Below are 15572 nucleotides of genomic sequence, written 5' to 3'. Positions count from 1 at the left end.
ATAATAGTTTAAGTATGATATTAGGTCAAAATGTTAACTTTAATAACCTGGGCTAATTGTGATATACTATTAACACAACTGGGCTAAAATCCATACACTAAAGAGACTAAGGGGGGCAACTGTATTTTTTTATCATCTTCCTGTTTTCAAAACTCGACCAGCACAGTGACCACCTCGAAAAGGAAAAAAAATGGTTTCGTCTCGATCGACACCGAACTTAATCCTTTTCAATTCCAAGTCTTTCACTAATATAATAGATGGGTTAAGGTATGATTCTTACAAAAGGTTAAAAAAAGAAAAAGAAAAGAAAACAAGCACTTCATGGGCCTTACTGTTCTTGGCCGAAAGTTAAAAAAAACAGAGTACTACTAGGCCGGCCGGTTCATGCTTTTTGGATCAATTTTCTCCATTATTGGAACGTTATAAATCAATACACCAACACTTAATATATTTAGGAGAGGACGAGCAAGTAAATGGAATTGACGAAAGAAGAAAAAGAAACACTGAAGTTGGAGAGGACGAAGTACGGAGTGGGTTTTCTTTTTGGGTCTGTAAGGTATGTATAACGAGTGAGAAGGATGTAGTGGAAAGGTGGGGTGTGAAATGATAAGAGTGAAAGGTGTTGGAATATAGAAGGGAAGTGAGGGAGAGAGGAATTCAGGAGAGATAAGGGAAAGCGAATTACTAATCGCCCCCCGTGTCAGACACCCCCCCTGACACGGGTTACCTCTTCTCCCTTTTACCCCCAACCCCACCACCCCTTAAACCCAAAATGACCCAAATATATCCGAACTCATTTTCTGTTATTTTTTTATTTAATTAATAATGTTTATAATCTGTATCCTTTTTCTTTTTTATTTACTTAAAATTATTTTAGTATTCCGATTTTCAATCCGATTGAATCGGAGAAAAGATCTTCTTCTTTTTTATCATTTTATCTTTAATGGTCATAATAAATTTTTGATCTCATAGAATCAAATATCTCTTAGGGCTAACCAACAAGAGCCCTAGAGTCAAAATTTAATTATGGCCATTTAGAATAAAATGATCAGAAAACTAAAATCTTTCCACATGTTCAAACAAATTGAAATTTGAAACACTTAACTTTTTAATTATATTTTTAAATATATAAACTGTCTAAAAAGGTTAAAAAAATTAAGTGTTTCAAATTTCAATCCATTTGAACTGGTGGAAAGATTTTAGTTTTTTTATTATTTTATCCTAAATGGTCATAATTAAATTTTGACTCTAAGGCTCTCGTTGATTAAGCCTAAGAAAGTCGTAGAATCAAATATCTCTTAGGATTAATCAACGAGAGCCCTAAAGTCAAAATTTAATTATGGTCATTTAGGATAAAATGATCAGGAAACTAAAATCTCTCCATCGGTTCAAACATATTAAAATTTGGAACACTTAATTTTTAACTATATTTTTAATATATAAACTGTTTAAAAAGGTTAAAAAAATTAAATGTTCCAAATTTCAATTCGTTTGAACCGGTGGAAAGATTTTAGTTTCCTTATCATTTTATCCTAAATAGTAATAATTAAATTTTAACTCTAAGACTCTCGTTGATTAGCCCTAAAAGATATTTGATTCTGCGAAGCCAAAAATTCATTATGACCATTGAAGATAAAATGATAAAAAAAATAAGATCTTTCTACCGATTCAACCAGATTGAAAATTGAAACATTTAAATAATTTTATATAAATAAAAAAGAAAAAAATAAAGAGTATAGACATTATTAATTAAATAAAGCAAAAAAAAAAAGCTCGGATAATTGGTTCTGCAACTTAAGTTGCAGGTGATTGCTTCAACGTTTCTTGCAGGTGATTGCTTCAAGGTTGCAGGTAATTGGTTCTGCAACTTAAGCAGGTGATTGCTTCAACGTTGCTTGCAGGTACTTGGTTCAAAGTTGAACTTGCAACATTGATAGGATTGTTGCATATTGCAACAATTCGACAGAATGTTGGCCTATATATTCAGTTGCCTATATATTCACTTCTATATGCCTTGGTCTATATATTCATACGTACTCTCATTCACCACATCATCACAATTTTCCTCTATTTTGATTTCATTTTTGTAATTCATAAAAGAACATTATGGATCAATACAATTTTTCATTTTCGGAAAGTTGGTCAGTTGGGAATGATGTTCCTTGTGGGGAGAGCAGCTCCTACGTTGGGCGTGATTACACAACAAAATTTACGACTGATCAGGTTAGTTATTAATGTTGTTATTATACATATTTGTACTTATTTTGTTAATGTTGTATGCATCTCGATAAAAAACATCGATCGGAAGCCCACAAGCTAAGTAGCACGCAGAACAGGAATAAACTTGGAATTATTAGGTCCATAAATAAAATACTAGGAATTAGGTCCGTAAATAAAATACTCCAGTAATCTAGCAATTCTTACTTTTTTTTGAAGCAAACAGATATAATATGTGTTGAAATGAAATGCGAGACTTTGGTGACACGTGGGAGCTGATTTGTGTAGCTAGTGTGAAATGTGAGACTTTCTTTTTTTCGATCAGATAAAAGGGCAGTACGAGTGTTTTATTTTCAACCTATATTGAACCCATTTTTAACCCACATAAACCCATATATATGGGTTTATATGGGTTCAACTCATATCAACCCATTATACAATATGAGCAGATTTGGTTGGGTTATAAGTGGGCGAATTTGAGCGGGTTAAAAAATATGGGTTGAGATTGTCACCTTTAGTTAAAACAAAAAAAAAGAGAAGATGTTATCACGTCTTTAACAAAACGTGATTAAAATAAATCATACATTTTATCATGTTTGCAAAAAAAATGTGATTGAAACAAGTAATTACAATCACAGTTCTACCAACACTGTGATAAGAAATATTAATTACTATGGGTTTATTAACAAAGTGAGATTAAAAACTCGTTCCATATTTCTTTATCACACTTTTCTTAAAACTGTGATCTTTTTAATTTTTTGAGTGTTATCTTTATCTATTATTCTAGTAGTGAAAAATGCAGAAAAAGTATCCGCCACAATGAATTGAAATCTTTAAACCAAGCCATATTGTAGTAGTATTGGAACGTTTTTGAAAGTGTATAAGAAATGTTGCTGTTCTACACAACACACATCATCTTCGGAAGTGTGTTTTTTTCCCCTGTAAATTAACTCTATACCAAAACAGTAAAATAGCATACGGACAAGCCCCTGTGAGCCGAACAAAATCCCCCTGCCAAACGGAACAATCAATTCTTAATTATGTTTCAAGCATACCAGCTTCCCACGTGCACACACCTTCACTTATATGCCACCTAAAGCTTACATGCAAGAATCCATATTTTTAATATACGGGATATTACATTTGCTTATACGTATTAATTTTTTTTGTTATAGATATTTGAAACTAGAGCTGTCATGGTAGATTGGGCGCGGAGAGTTGGCAAGGAAAATGGTTTTGTGATTGTTTAAGTAAATCTGCTAGTATAAAGGGCAACAAGATGCCAAAGTGCATTCTTATTTGTAAAAGGGGAGGATTGTATAGACCGCCATTAGAAGGGCATTCAATGCAAATGATTACTGGAATTAAGAAATGTGATTGCTCGTTTAAGCTGCGAGGTGTACCACAACCTCCAGACAGTGTCATGTGGAGTTTGAAGGTTGTTAAAGGTTTTCATAACCATGAACCAGCGGAAAGTTTTGAGGGACATGAGTACCCGTCAAGATTGACCCCAATCTAGCAGCAATTAGTTCGTGACATGTCTAGCAGCACCGCGCCTCGAGAAATTCTTAATTTGCTGAGACAACAAGACTCGTCAATTAGTACAGGAATTAGGAGTATTTACAATGTGAAGGCACAGTATAAGAAAGAGCAACTGGGGGGTCTATCTCCTATTGGGTACATCTTGAATGAATTAAACGAGAAACATTACATTTACAACTATCTTACAAATGAACACACCAACGAAATCACAGATATTCTTTGGGTTTATCCTATAAGCCTAGAGCTATCTGTCAATTTTTCGTCCGTGTTGATTATTGATGCGATGTATAAGAGTAATGAGTATCGAATTCCACTCTTGAAAGTTGTGGGTATCACATCCACAATGAAATCTTACTCTCTTATGTTTGCATATTTGAATAATGAGACAAAAGAGCGACTGATATGGGCATTGGATACTTTAAAGAGATGGATGGTTGGAAAAGGGGCAGCGTTGCCATCGGTGATTGTTTCAGATAGGGATCTGGCACTTCTTGGCGCCATTGAAATATGTTTCCCCTTGACACATCACATCCTTTGTATTTGGCACATAAACCAGTGTGTAATAAAGAAGTGCAGCCCTATGCTTGATACGAGGTGGGACGAGTTTTCCGAGGCATGGCAGTTTCTTATTCATTCATCGACACCAATGTCTTTGCAACAGAGGTGGAATGCCATGTGCGGAAACTTTGAGCAATACTCTAATGCCATACAATACCTTTGGGATATATGGTTGGGTTCTTACAAAGAGCGATTTGTTGCAGCATATATAAACCAGTTTATGCACCTCGGGAGCAATTCAAACCAAAGGTAACTTTTCTATAGTCATTGAATGTTTACTGTTCTGCACTAACGAATACGTTATGTAACTTTCCTATTTAACACAGTATATTATTAAATTGCAGGGCGGAGTCTCCGCATACGAGGCTCAAACGATACTTGGGAGATACCATGTCCTCGCTTCAAACATCTTTTCAGAAAATAGAAAAGATGTTGACCAGTCAGTTCGGGGATATTCAGGGGTGGTTCCAGAAATCTCTCAACATTCCACGACACATACATCTACATGAAGGCATTTATAGTGAAATCAGATGTCGCATTTCATTACAAGCAATGGACTTGATCCATAAGCAGACACAACGCATTGATAACGAAGCCGGCCTTTGCTTTTGTAAAATCAAAAGGACACACGGATTGCCATGCTTTCATGATATTGTACTTTACCGTTCTGTGGACAGACCAATTCCGCTAAGCTCTATCCACCCTCACTGGAGTATGTTATCCATGCACGCCCAAAGGCATACTGACGAGGGAGCACGATCCGACAGGGCAGCTCAGCTTATTGGAAGATTAAATGAAATGGATTCCGACAGTCGAGAGTCTATGATGGACAGGTTTCTCGATATGGCGGATCCATCTCGTTGCACAGTTCGACCCCCATCATACAACACAGAACACAGGGGTCGACCTACAGGCAGAAATGAGTAAAATAGAGGTCCCATACCTTCCTTCACAGTATCCACTTCAGAATCTCGGGGCTCACGTATTCCAACATTGCGAAGGAGCAATGGGAGGGATCACCTCGTTGAGAAATTTCCTTAGCAGTATCAGCGTTATATTTCCCACTGTGTTGACGTTCGACCCGACGGTTATTGTGGCTTCAGGGCGTTAGCTGCGCAACTCTATGGTTCTGAAGATGAATGGGCTAAAGTACGACATGACCTTATCCAAGAGATTGAACAAAATTGGGTTCTGTACGATCAGCTTTATCCAGAACGTAATTATGTATCTCAGGTGCTACAAAGACTTCGTTGCTTTCACCTATCGGCACCAGAGGATCATTGGATGGATTCTATATCATTGGGACTTGTTATCGCATCAACGTACAATGTTGTACTGCATACATTCGATATGATTGCTTCGAGTTGTTTCACTCACTTGCCGTTGAGCTCACATCCAGTTCCATTCGCAGCGTGCACACATATAGCTATTGGCCGTGTTAATGGCAATCACTTCGAGCAAATTTTCCTATACCGTCATTACCCTGTACCACCCATCATCATATGGTGGAGGCCAAATGCATCAAACGAAGCACATGGATGGGCTCATCCTTATGAAGCACGCCTCCAATTGTGGTACGAAGTAATGCAAATAGATCCACCGGGACAACGACCACAATTTGGCGAAAATATTGACTAAATTTGTGTATTTATTTATGTTCATGTATTGATTCTATATACTCAATTGTAATTAAATGAAGTTTGATTTTAGTTTGCATTTATGACTGTTCACAGAAATATAAAGTAAATTTAAGTAGATTCAACATACATAATTTACTTGAAAACTCAAATATAAAAATTTTAAAAAAATGACGAATAAAAAAATAAAAACAAATAGTTAATATATTGGGCCCAAAAAATCATTTAATTTATACACATTATTTCATATTCAATATTAGACTTGTTTGATAGGTTTCGTTGAATAGATTTCAAATATATAAAATTTATTTAAAAAAATACGTGATTTCAACATCTTCGAACAGTTTATATATTAAAAAGTATGGTTAAAAAATTAAGTGTTCCAAATTTCAATATGTTTGAACCGGTGGAAAGATTTTATTTTTCTGATCATTTTATCCTAAATAGTCATAATTAAATTTTGACTCTAGAACTCTCGTTGATTAACCCTAAGAGATATTTAATTCTACGAATTTCTTAGGGTTAATCAACGAGAGCACTGTAGTCAAAATTTAATTATGACCATCTAAGATAAAATGATCAGAAAACTAAAATTTTTCCACCGGTTCAAACGGATTGAAATTTACAATACTTAATTTTTCAACATTTTTAGATAGTTTAAAATATCACAAAAATATAGTTTTTCCGTTTTACATTATTTCACCATCAATATTAGGCTCGTTTGATAGGTTTCGTTAAGTATATTTCAAAAATATAAAATTTATTAAAAAAAAATAGGTGAAAAAAAAGTTATTAATATTTACAATTTTATACAAAAAAGAAATGGGTGAGAGAGAGAGAAAGAGCGCAAGTGGATGGGGGTAAAACGGGAAATTCCCCGTGCCCGGTGTCAGACCCCCTGAAACGGGGGTGATTAACAACTCTCAAGGGAAAACAAAATCCCCTAGTTTTAAGGAAAGTAAATTTGTACACTTCTATATACTAGGTGCACCTTCGTGCATAGCACGAATGTATGCCCGTTGAAGGGAACTTGATAAAGGCTAGATATGTTCTGTTTGTAATTTTAGAGCCAGAAGCAATACAAGAGTATAGAAATAAGTAAGAAGATATATTACATAGATTGATCAAAGTAGCAAAAGTATTAGATGATTTATAGATGGACGACATAGTGCATAGTCTATTTACAGACGCTGAAGGAGCATAACACCAGTAAAGCTCGCAGTAGTCGTAGATAGCAAGTCATATTAAACCCCTCCTTCCTCTCCTGGAAGCTCTTCATCTGCTCTTTGTACTTGAGAAGCATTGATGCGTCTGTAGCTCCAAAAAAATCCATTTTCATGTGCTCTATTTGTGAGTAAGACAATACAATTAACAAACCTTAATATGATTTGCAAAACTAATATCTTCACCAGCCTTCACACCAAAGATTCATTAATTTATCTGTAACAACTAAGTACCATTCCTTAGCTGACCCTCACAGGATTTCCAATACACTCATCTTCAAAATCAATGCCTCCACTATTCTTGGAGCAAGAATTACTAATTTCATTTCAGTAAGGGTCCATTCTTGGGGCCGATTTTTTTTTAAAAAAGAGACCCCTTTTTGGGAAGGAAAAAAACTGTGAGAGCACATAAGCTTATTCGACCATAAATATGGTGTTATGAGGCAAAAGCTCCTATTAAGCATTTCTTAGCAGGCCTATTCTCAGTATTTACTTCAAGAATCAAGATTGTAAGAGTACACTATGATTTTGGATCCATTTTCATTCCTCATTATCATATCAGCTAGCGATTTTGAAGAGGGAAAAAAAGAGAGTAAGAGCTAACAATTTTGAAAGTAAGACCTCATCCGTTACCAATAAGGATAACCAACAAGAGAGTAGAGATGAATACCTTGTGACCAAAAAGCGGACAGCATGCCCCCCAGAATATTTGTTCCAAGCTTTTTATGTTTGAATTTTGTGTTGTCAAATAATGGTACCAATTAGTACTTGCATCCCCTACTTCCGCCTCTTGGATACTAAATTCTTGTGTGCTCAATTTACCTTCTAAAACAAATACGTTATTGTGTTTGCACAGGTGTTATGGTAGCAATTGACAGAAGCAATATGTAACTTGATAAAGAAAAACACATCGATGACCAAATATATATATCCAAATTTGACATTGAAAATAAGCGTATTGCATGAAAAAGAAATCAAGTTGATTAGTAAAATAAAAGACATCAGCTTTAGGCTTTCTTTCCCCTTATAATGGGAAGCAGAAATTTGATTGATGTAGATGAATTTGAAGACATCGAAAGAAATCAGGTTTCCTTTCTTCAAATCACCATGCGAAACATGAAAAGAACAAGTGCATTACATATGTAAATGCAATGGCCAAAGGAAAGCCCAAGAAATTAGCAATGATGAATTGATGATAGCATCAAGTAGTGACGATAATCCTACAAACTTAGTAAGGTGTTGTGCGATGATTTTTGAAGAGAGCTTTGGTAATGGGCGAGGGTGATTTTGCAGAGGGAGAGAATTAATGAAATGATATATGATCAAAAGGAGAACTACGCACTGGAACGAATTTTCTGCCAGACCTCTTATTTCAGATAGCAACAAATATTGGTGGCGACTTTGGCCAATGCTCAAGGGAAAAATCCAAACAAAAATAATTTAAAAGTAGGCCATCAATTAAGTCAATACTCGGTGCGAGAAGGGAAAAATGTGGAGAAGAGAATATACCATGAAAGGAATCTCCATTCGAACTTCCATACAATCACCAAATCATACCTGGAAAGGGGAAAAACAAAAGTTAGTTATGCAATGATTGAGATTATCTGATTGGTAATAAATTGTAAATGGCCTCTGCGGGAGGTTACACTGCCATGTAACGAAAATGTTCAACTGAAATATTATTTTTTTGAGGATTTCACTGCGTACTTTCAATGACTTTTAGGCCATATATATTAAACTGGAAAATATTTGATATTCTAATGGTTCAGGAATGAATGCTGAACGTGGGAAAAAAATATAAGAGAATTATGTTTTCAGACAGGGTGGAGCTAGTATTCTTATTTGAGGGGGGATAAAGTAACATGAAGAACCACACATGACATATTTGCATCCTCTACTTGCCTTGCGATTCCTCTTATCCAAATCGGGCCTAAACTTTTGCTTCTCATGTATGGAGTGATAGACAACAGGAAATCGCGAGATGAATAGCTGATCAAAGGATTGATCATAAATCGTCAAATGGAAACAATAAAAAAAGATTAAATGTGTAAACAACCTAGAAGGTTAGAAGGACTTCAATAGCCCAAGCACAAGCAATATCATTATTTGCACATTCGGGAAAATTGTTCAACTCCAAATGAAACACCGAGCTTCAATCAAAAAAGGTAAAAAATAGATATCAAAATTTACATGCTTCCTTAATCTCGTCGACTTTGTAAGAAGCCAAAAAGTATAAAATCGTAGCAATGGTTAATGAAACTCACGGTTTTTACACGTGGTTTATACTTTTTGTAAGAAGCCAAAAAATATAAACCGTGACTTTGCCATGCCTACCATCCTGCAGAATAATAGGACAATAAAAGATGCTAGGAAGTCTCAAAGATTCTGGTGGACTGGACCTAAGAGCAGGATCTCTTCCGATATTTTTGGTACAGTTTTATTCCTGCTGCTCCCATGCCAAAGGATAGCAGGGGATATAGCAAAAGACTCTTCAAATTTGCCCATATGCATCAGGAAAAGAGTACTGAAGCACTAAACTTATGATACAAAGCCGGTCTAAAATAGTAGTTAAATCTGAAGTGGAAGAAGGATTTGGAACTGTTCCTTGGTTTCTGCACTCTATTTATATATGCCTCTACATCAATAAACTTTTACAGTCAACCATGAAACCATAACCCACCCAGAGAGTGCAACATTGAGGGTAATTGATACTCTAATCCTTTAATCACAAAACAACACCTATATCCTCTTTTGAGAAGATTAAACAATGAATTCAACATGAATACCAAGAAATCATGACAACATGACAATACCTGAAAGGCCATGTAAACTTGGTCAAACTAAGTCACCACCATTTTCAAATCTCCATAAACTCAAATATCTTACAAATTCTCTATTGCATGGATCAAGTTTTGAATATTTGTATAAATTTGAAAATTTTAGTTCACAACAGGCATACTATTAGTGAACCCTATTCATGAGGTTATCAACTTATCACCTTAATGTAAGGACATTTTGCCAAAGAATACATACCCATTCAAAATCAACTCAAATGCACAAGTAATCTATAATAATCACAAAAGAGCTCCCATTTGGCACATCTGAAGACCATTTCATCTTTGGAAACTGTATGACGGAGACTCAAAGAGTGAGGACGCTTGGTGTGCACAATACTTTATAGGGTATATGCGATTGAATAACAAGGGGTAAATGTGCATTGCGAATAGGGGTTGACATGGCCTCCATATTTTTTGCCTCTCTTATTAAAATGTACATTATTAGCTCCATGATTTCAATATTTTTATTAATATAGATTTTGACAATGAGACGTCGTTTTGAAGTCCAATTCATTTTTTTGAAGGTCATAACTATTCATATGTTTGTTTTGGTACTGCTTGAACACTCATATTTGGAAGACACAATTTGTCAAATAGTTTGCACAAAGATTGTCGGACATTGAATTTCCAAGCGTGTAGGAAAAGCGGTTATAAAGAGAAATATGAAGCAAAATTAAGTTTTACGCAATGTAGTAGCTGCTAGATTTGGTATGGTGATATTTGGTGTATTTATCTACTCTAGGTTATAAGTTCATGTATTCTTTGATAGGATATACATTTAATCTATAAAAGACACACTATCATGTCTCTATAATTCAAAAGCGATAATGATAGTAGTATCACTTGAAGTCCAGCTTAAAGATGTTCTTTTAATAAACACAAGCTAGCTATCATTCATCTCTTGATACGCCAATCAATTTTGAAAACCCTTTTTTTTTCTTAATACTTGATATTGAACTCCATGTGTCGCGAAGGCCATATTTTCCCTGCCTATAAAAGGGGAAAAAATACACATCATATACATAACCATCTCCAGCAAGTTGAAAATACCCTACGATTCAGAATAGCACAACGGAAATAATCTACTCATATATATAAGATCCAAACACATGCATACAACTACAAACTCTTTTTTTCTTTCAAATGTCAGAAACATCAGAACACCCCAAAAATATGCACAATCAAAGCAACATACATAATCAACCAAAATAATAATGAAATTTTCAAATCGAACAACAAAATTCAGAACATCACAGATAGTAGCAGAACCAGGAGTTGAGAAAATAACACAAAATCACTGTTACGTTTTGATTTCAGAAAACAAAACCCTACAAAAATGATTAATAAAGAGAAAACAGAAAGCAATTTGGAACAAACCTTGGTCTTCACCGTCAAGATAAGCATCATCATTGCTGTAGATCTCTATCATCTCTGCTCCTGGATAGTCATTCTCCAAAGCTTCAAGACGAGCAAGGGCTCCCTAAAAGGTACATAAGTTACGGAACTTTTAGTTAAACCCCAAAAGCTTACTACATAAAACTTGTGCAGTCAAATGGTAGGCGAAAGAGCGGAAGGAATTTGTGATACCTGTGTTCGATTGCCGCTTGAGTGCAGCGACCATTTGTGTCGCAACTTTACGAGTTCGGCTTGACATACGGCGAACCGTGTTGGAAGTGATAGTATCCTCGTCCATTGCTGCCTAGAGGAACAGAGAAAGAGAGGGAGAGAGATGTTTGATTTAAGATTTCTGTTATGAGATGAGGAGGAAATAGAAATTCAGGGGTACAAAAAATATACCTAACTGCGTGAAATTTAAGATCGCAGTGTGCAGCGAGGGTGAATCGGAGGCAGGGGCGGGAACGGGAGGAGAGAGAGTGGTGGTGTGAGAGATGGTTTGAGAGAGAAAGAGAGTGGTGCCTGGTGGTGTGAGAGAGCGGGGAAGGCGTGGGAAAAAGATGGAGAGAGAGAGAAGTGAAAACCCTAAAATGGAAAAAGAACGTGTAAGATGCACCACGCATCCCGCGGAACTCTCAGATCACGCCAGGTACCCCATCATGCCAGGCAGACAGAAAATTACCATTGTAGACATCGAACAGTGAGGGATTGAGGGGCACAATTGGAAAAATCGGACCAAAAATGGCATCCACCAATCTGGTTCTTATTATTTAGGAGGATGGATATCTCGATATATAAATACAATTATCCTAATATTATTCTGAATATGACATAATACAATTGAATTAGTTAATTTAAATAAACTATTAAAATTTGGGATCACAAAATATATTTTTATTCTAAAAAAATTCTATGACCAAAATTAAGGTCGTTACAGTGGTACCCGCTCAGCACATCTAAGCCGTTCGATATACTTTTGGACGGCTCGGATTGAAATCCTCTCTCTCCTCTCATCCCAACACTTTCTCTCTCCTAATCTGAACCGTTCAAACACGTAATAGACGGCTCATATGCGTGAATAAACATCACGTGATATCTGCTCAGCACTGAAATTTTTTCCACATGATACGGAGTAATCACGAAAGAGATCTCTAAAAAGAAAAGCTCTGCACTCCGCGGCTCCACTCAAAACAGAGGAAGATATTTTAATGTGTGGCTCACATGCATACCATGTGTTCGTAAACTAATGAGCCTTCACGTCACCGTCCATAACACCACACCTGTACTCCAATTACTTTTGTACAACTCCATTCTCATTTTGCACATGCCCTTAACTTTCCTGGTGGTTTCTCATAGCCTCTTTCCAGTGAACTCACATTTTTCATACCCACTAGTTTAGTATGGTATAAAAGGTTACTAAACCAAGGAAATCACTCACATCTTATCAGCTCATCTTTTCTAAAACCCACAGGTGATCCATCACAGTGCTCTCAAAATTGAACTCCTGGGAAAAATTATTGTCATCTTCTTTCAATCCCGCTCCCGCTTCTGCTCCCAATCTGTATTTCTGTCTTTCTTGATCAAGCCAGCTGAGAAAGTAAACTTGAGCTAGTACTTCAAATGGGGAAAGAGGCGGTTGGATGTTTGAAATATTCCTGGATTGAGGAAGCACCAGCGCTCTTGATTTCGCCCACCAAAGCTTCGAATTCTCCTCGGTTAGAGACCATACCCGAAGAGGACTACTGCTGCGAAGACAATAATCATGAGGATATTTGTAAAGAAATTTCGATCGATCCAGGAGTACTACACTTGGATCGGTGATTTTTGCTTTTGCTTCGTTTTGTTTTTGTCTTATTTGTGTATGTATGTACAAGGAAATGTTTATGTATGTGAGGAAAAATAATTATTTTGGAAAAGATAACTACTATCTATATGCAAAATTATGTTTTCGTTCGCTCTTTCTCTTAATATAAATTCATGAAATTACATGGCTAGCGATGAAGCAGTATTTAGTGCGCTCAATCGATGACCTGCAACCAGGAACTATTGACCCCTGATGCTTAAGTCAATCGACGACTTGTGGTTGTAAATTAAAGAAGATAAAGGACTCAACCTATTGAAGTGGGGCAAGAGTTACGTAGATGCCGGCCCCTAGCATGAAGGGGATGATTTTACAAGCATTTTAGGAGTGTTGATTAGGATGACACTGGTGCTCCCTATTCTTCTTGGAGGTGGGGATTCTCACGGGTAACGCCTGTAGCGGCCTTGTTGGAACTTATCATCATAGGGATAATGAATATTTTACCCGTGAGTTTGGGAGGTGGCTACAAGGAGTCCATACTCCCCTGGAGAGCATCTCCAACACTTGGCTTCAAATTGGAAATGTGGCATTTCGGTATCTCTAATTTGAAGTCAAAGCTTTATCTCCACCTCTTATGTCAAATTTTATTTTATTTGACATCAAGCTATTCCTCTCCAATTCTTATGTTATTTACCCTTAAAAATTTCAGATTTTTGAAAATTGACATGCCACTATGTTGCTGTCAAAATTGACAAGCTTTTTTTTTTTTTTTTTTGACATGATCATAAGAAACAACAAGCCAACTAACTAGGGAGATCCCTTACAAGCAAATCATGAAGTCCAGACGGAATACAACCCGGTAAAGACAAAACTTTCCTACTAAGGCAGTTGGATGCTAGCCAGTGAGCCACCAAGTTTAAATTCCTAGAACACCAAACAAAAGACCAATTTGTAGCTGCTGCCCAACCTTTGATATCCTCGATAATAGCATAAATCTCCCACGGGCAATGAGTAGACAAGCCATTGATGCAATCAATTAGAGCTTTACAATCTGATTCAAAGATTACCTCTGTTAGGTTCAGTTCTCGCGCAGCAATGCAAGCTATACGTAATGCCCACGCCTCAATAGAAATAGCTGAAGACCCCGTAATTCTACCAACCCGCCACCAAAGAGCATGTCCACCACTATCTCTGGCAATGACGCCAAAGGCAGCCTTGCTGCTGGACGAATGGTAAGCTCCATCACAGTTCATTTTAACAACATTTGAGGGAGGAGGAACCCACTTGGCCACCCGAGGAGGTTTAGGGGTCCTCTCCCTGTCATCTGAAAATAATGCCAGAAGATAATCTTGATTCGCCACGTTAGCCTTAAAGATCACCTCCTCAGGACAAGGTTTTCTTCTATTGAACACAAAATCATTCCTAGATTTCCAAATAGCCCAACATAATTGGAAAATGATAACCACCACTTCTCCACTTGCCTCCTTCGAGAGATCACCACAAAGCAAATCTTCCATCCATCTGTTAACTGCATCTATTTGTTTGTCCAATACCCAAAAAGCCATATTACTCCCAAACCAAACAGCCCTAGTCCAAGGACACCGAAAGAGCAAATGCTCAATCAATTCATTCTCACTACCACAAATGGGACAAAGGGGGGAGTGAGCGCACTTATGACGAAATAAATTCTCTTTACTAGCCAACCAATTATGGACCACTTTCCACATAAAATGCCGCACTTTGGGGGCTATAGGGATAGCCCAAAGCCTCATCCACATAGATTTAGACGGAGTGTAGGAAGAAGAAGGCTGATTTGAAGCAAGATCGAGAGTCTTTTTGAAAGCTTTGTGATACCTAGACTTGACGGAGTACTTGCCGGAGCTATTAGAGTGCCAAATCAGTTTGTCTGGGAACTTAGAAATGCTAATGGGAATCTTTAAAATGGCTTGAGTTTCCTCTTCAGATACACATTTCCTCAATTTTTCTACATCCCAAGATTGATTACTTTGATCAATAAAGTCAGCCACCTCTATCCAATCACACTGTTCAGGAGGCAAGGAGTTGATTTTTGCTCCAGTCAGTCCTGGCACCCACTCGTCTTCCCAGAATTTAATAGAGTCCCCATTCCCTACATTCCACCTTAACCCTTTATGAAGCAGGTCCTTACCCTCAAGTAAACTACACCAAATCCACGAAGGAGAAGAACCTCTACGGGCTTCCAAAGGAGAGCTATTAGGAAAGTAAAGCCCTTTTAAAACTTTTGCCCAAAACGCATTGGATTGTTAATCAAACGCCAAAACTGGTTGGCAAGAAGAGCAATATTGAATGAGACAAAATCTTTGAATCCCAAACCACCCTCTCC

This window comes from Rhododendron vialii, chromosome 4a (genome assembly GCF_030253575.1).
Source record: "Rhododendron vialii isolate Sample 1 chromosome 4a, ASM3025357v1".
In the NCBI taxonomy this organism is placed as follows: Eukaryota; Viridiplantae; Streptophyta; class Magnoliopsida; order Ericales; family Ericaceae; genus Rhododendron; species Rhododendron vialii.
Note: the sequence above shows the minus strand (reverse complement) of the source record.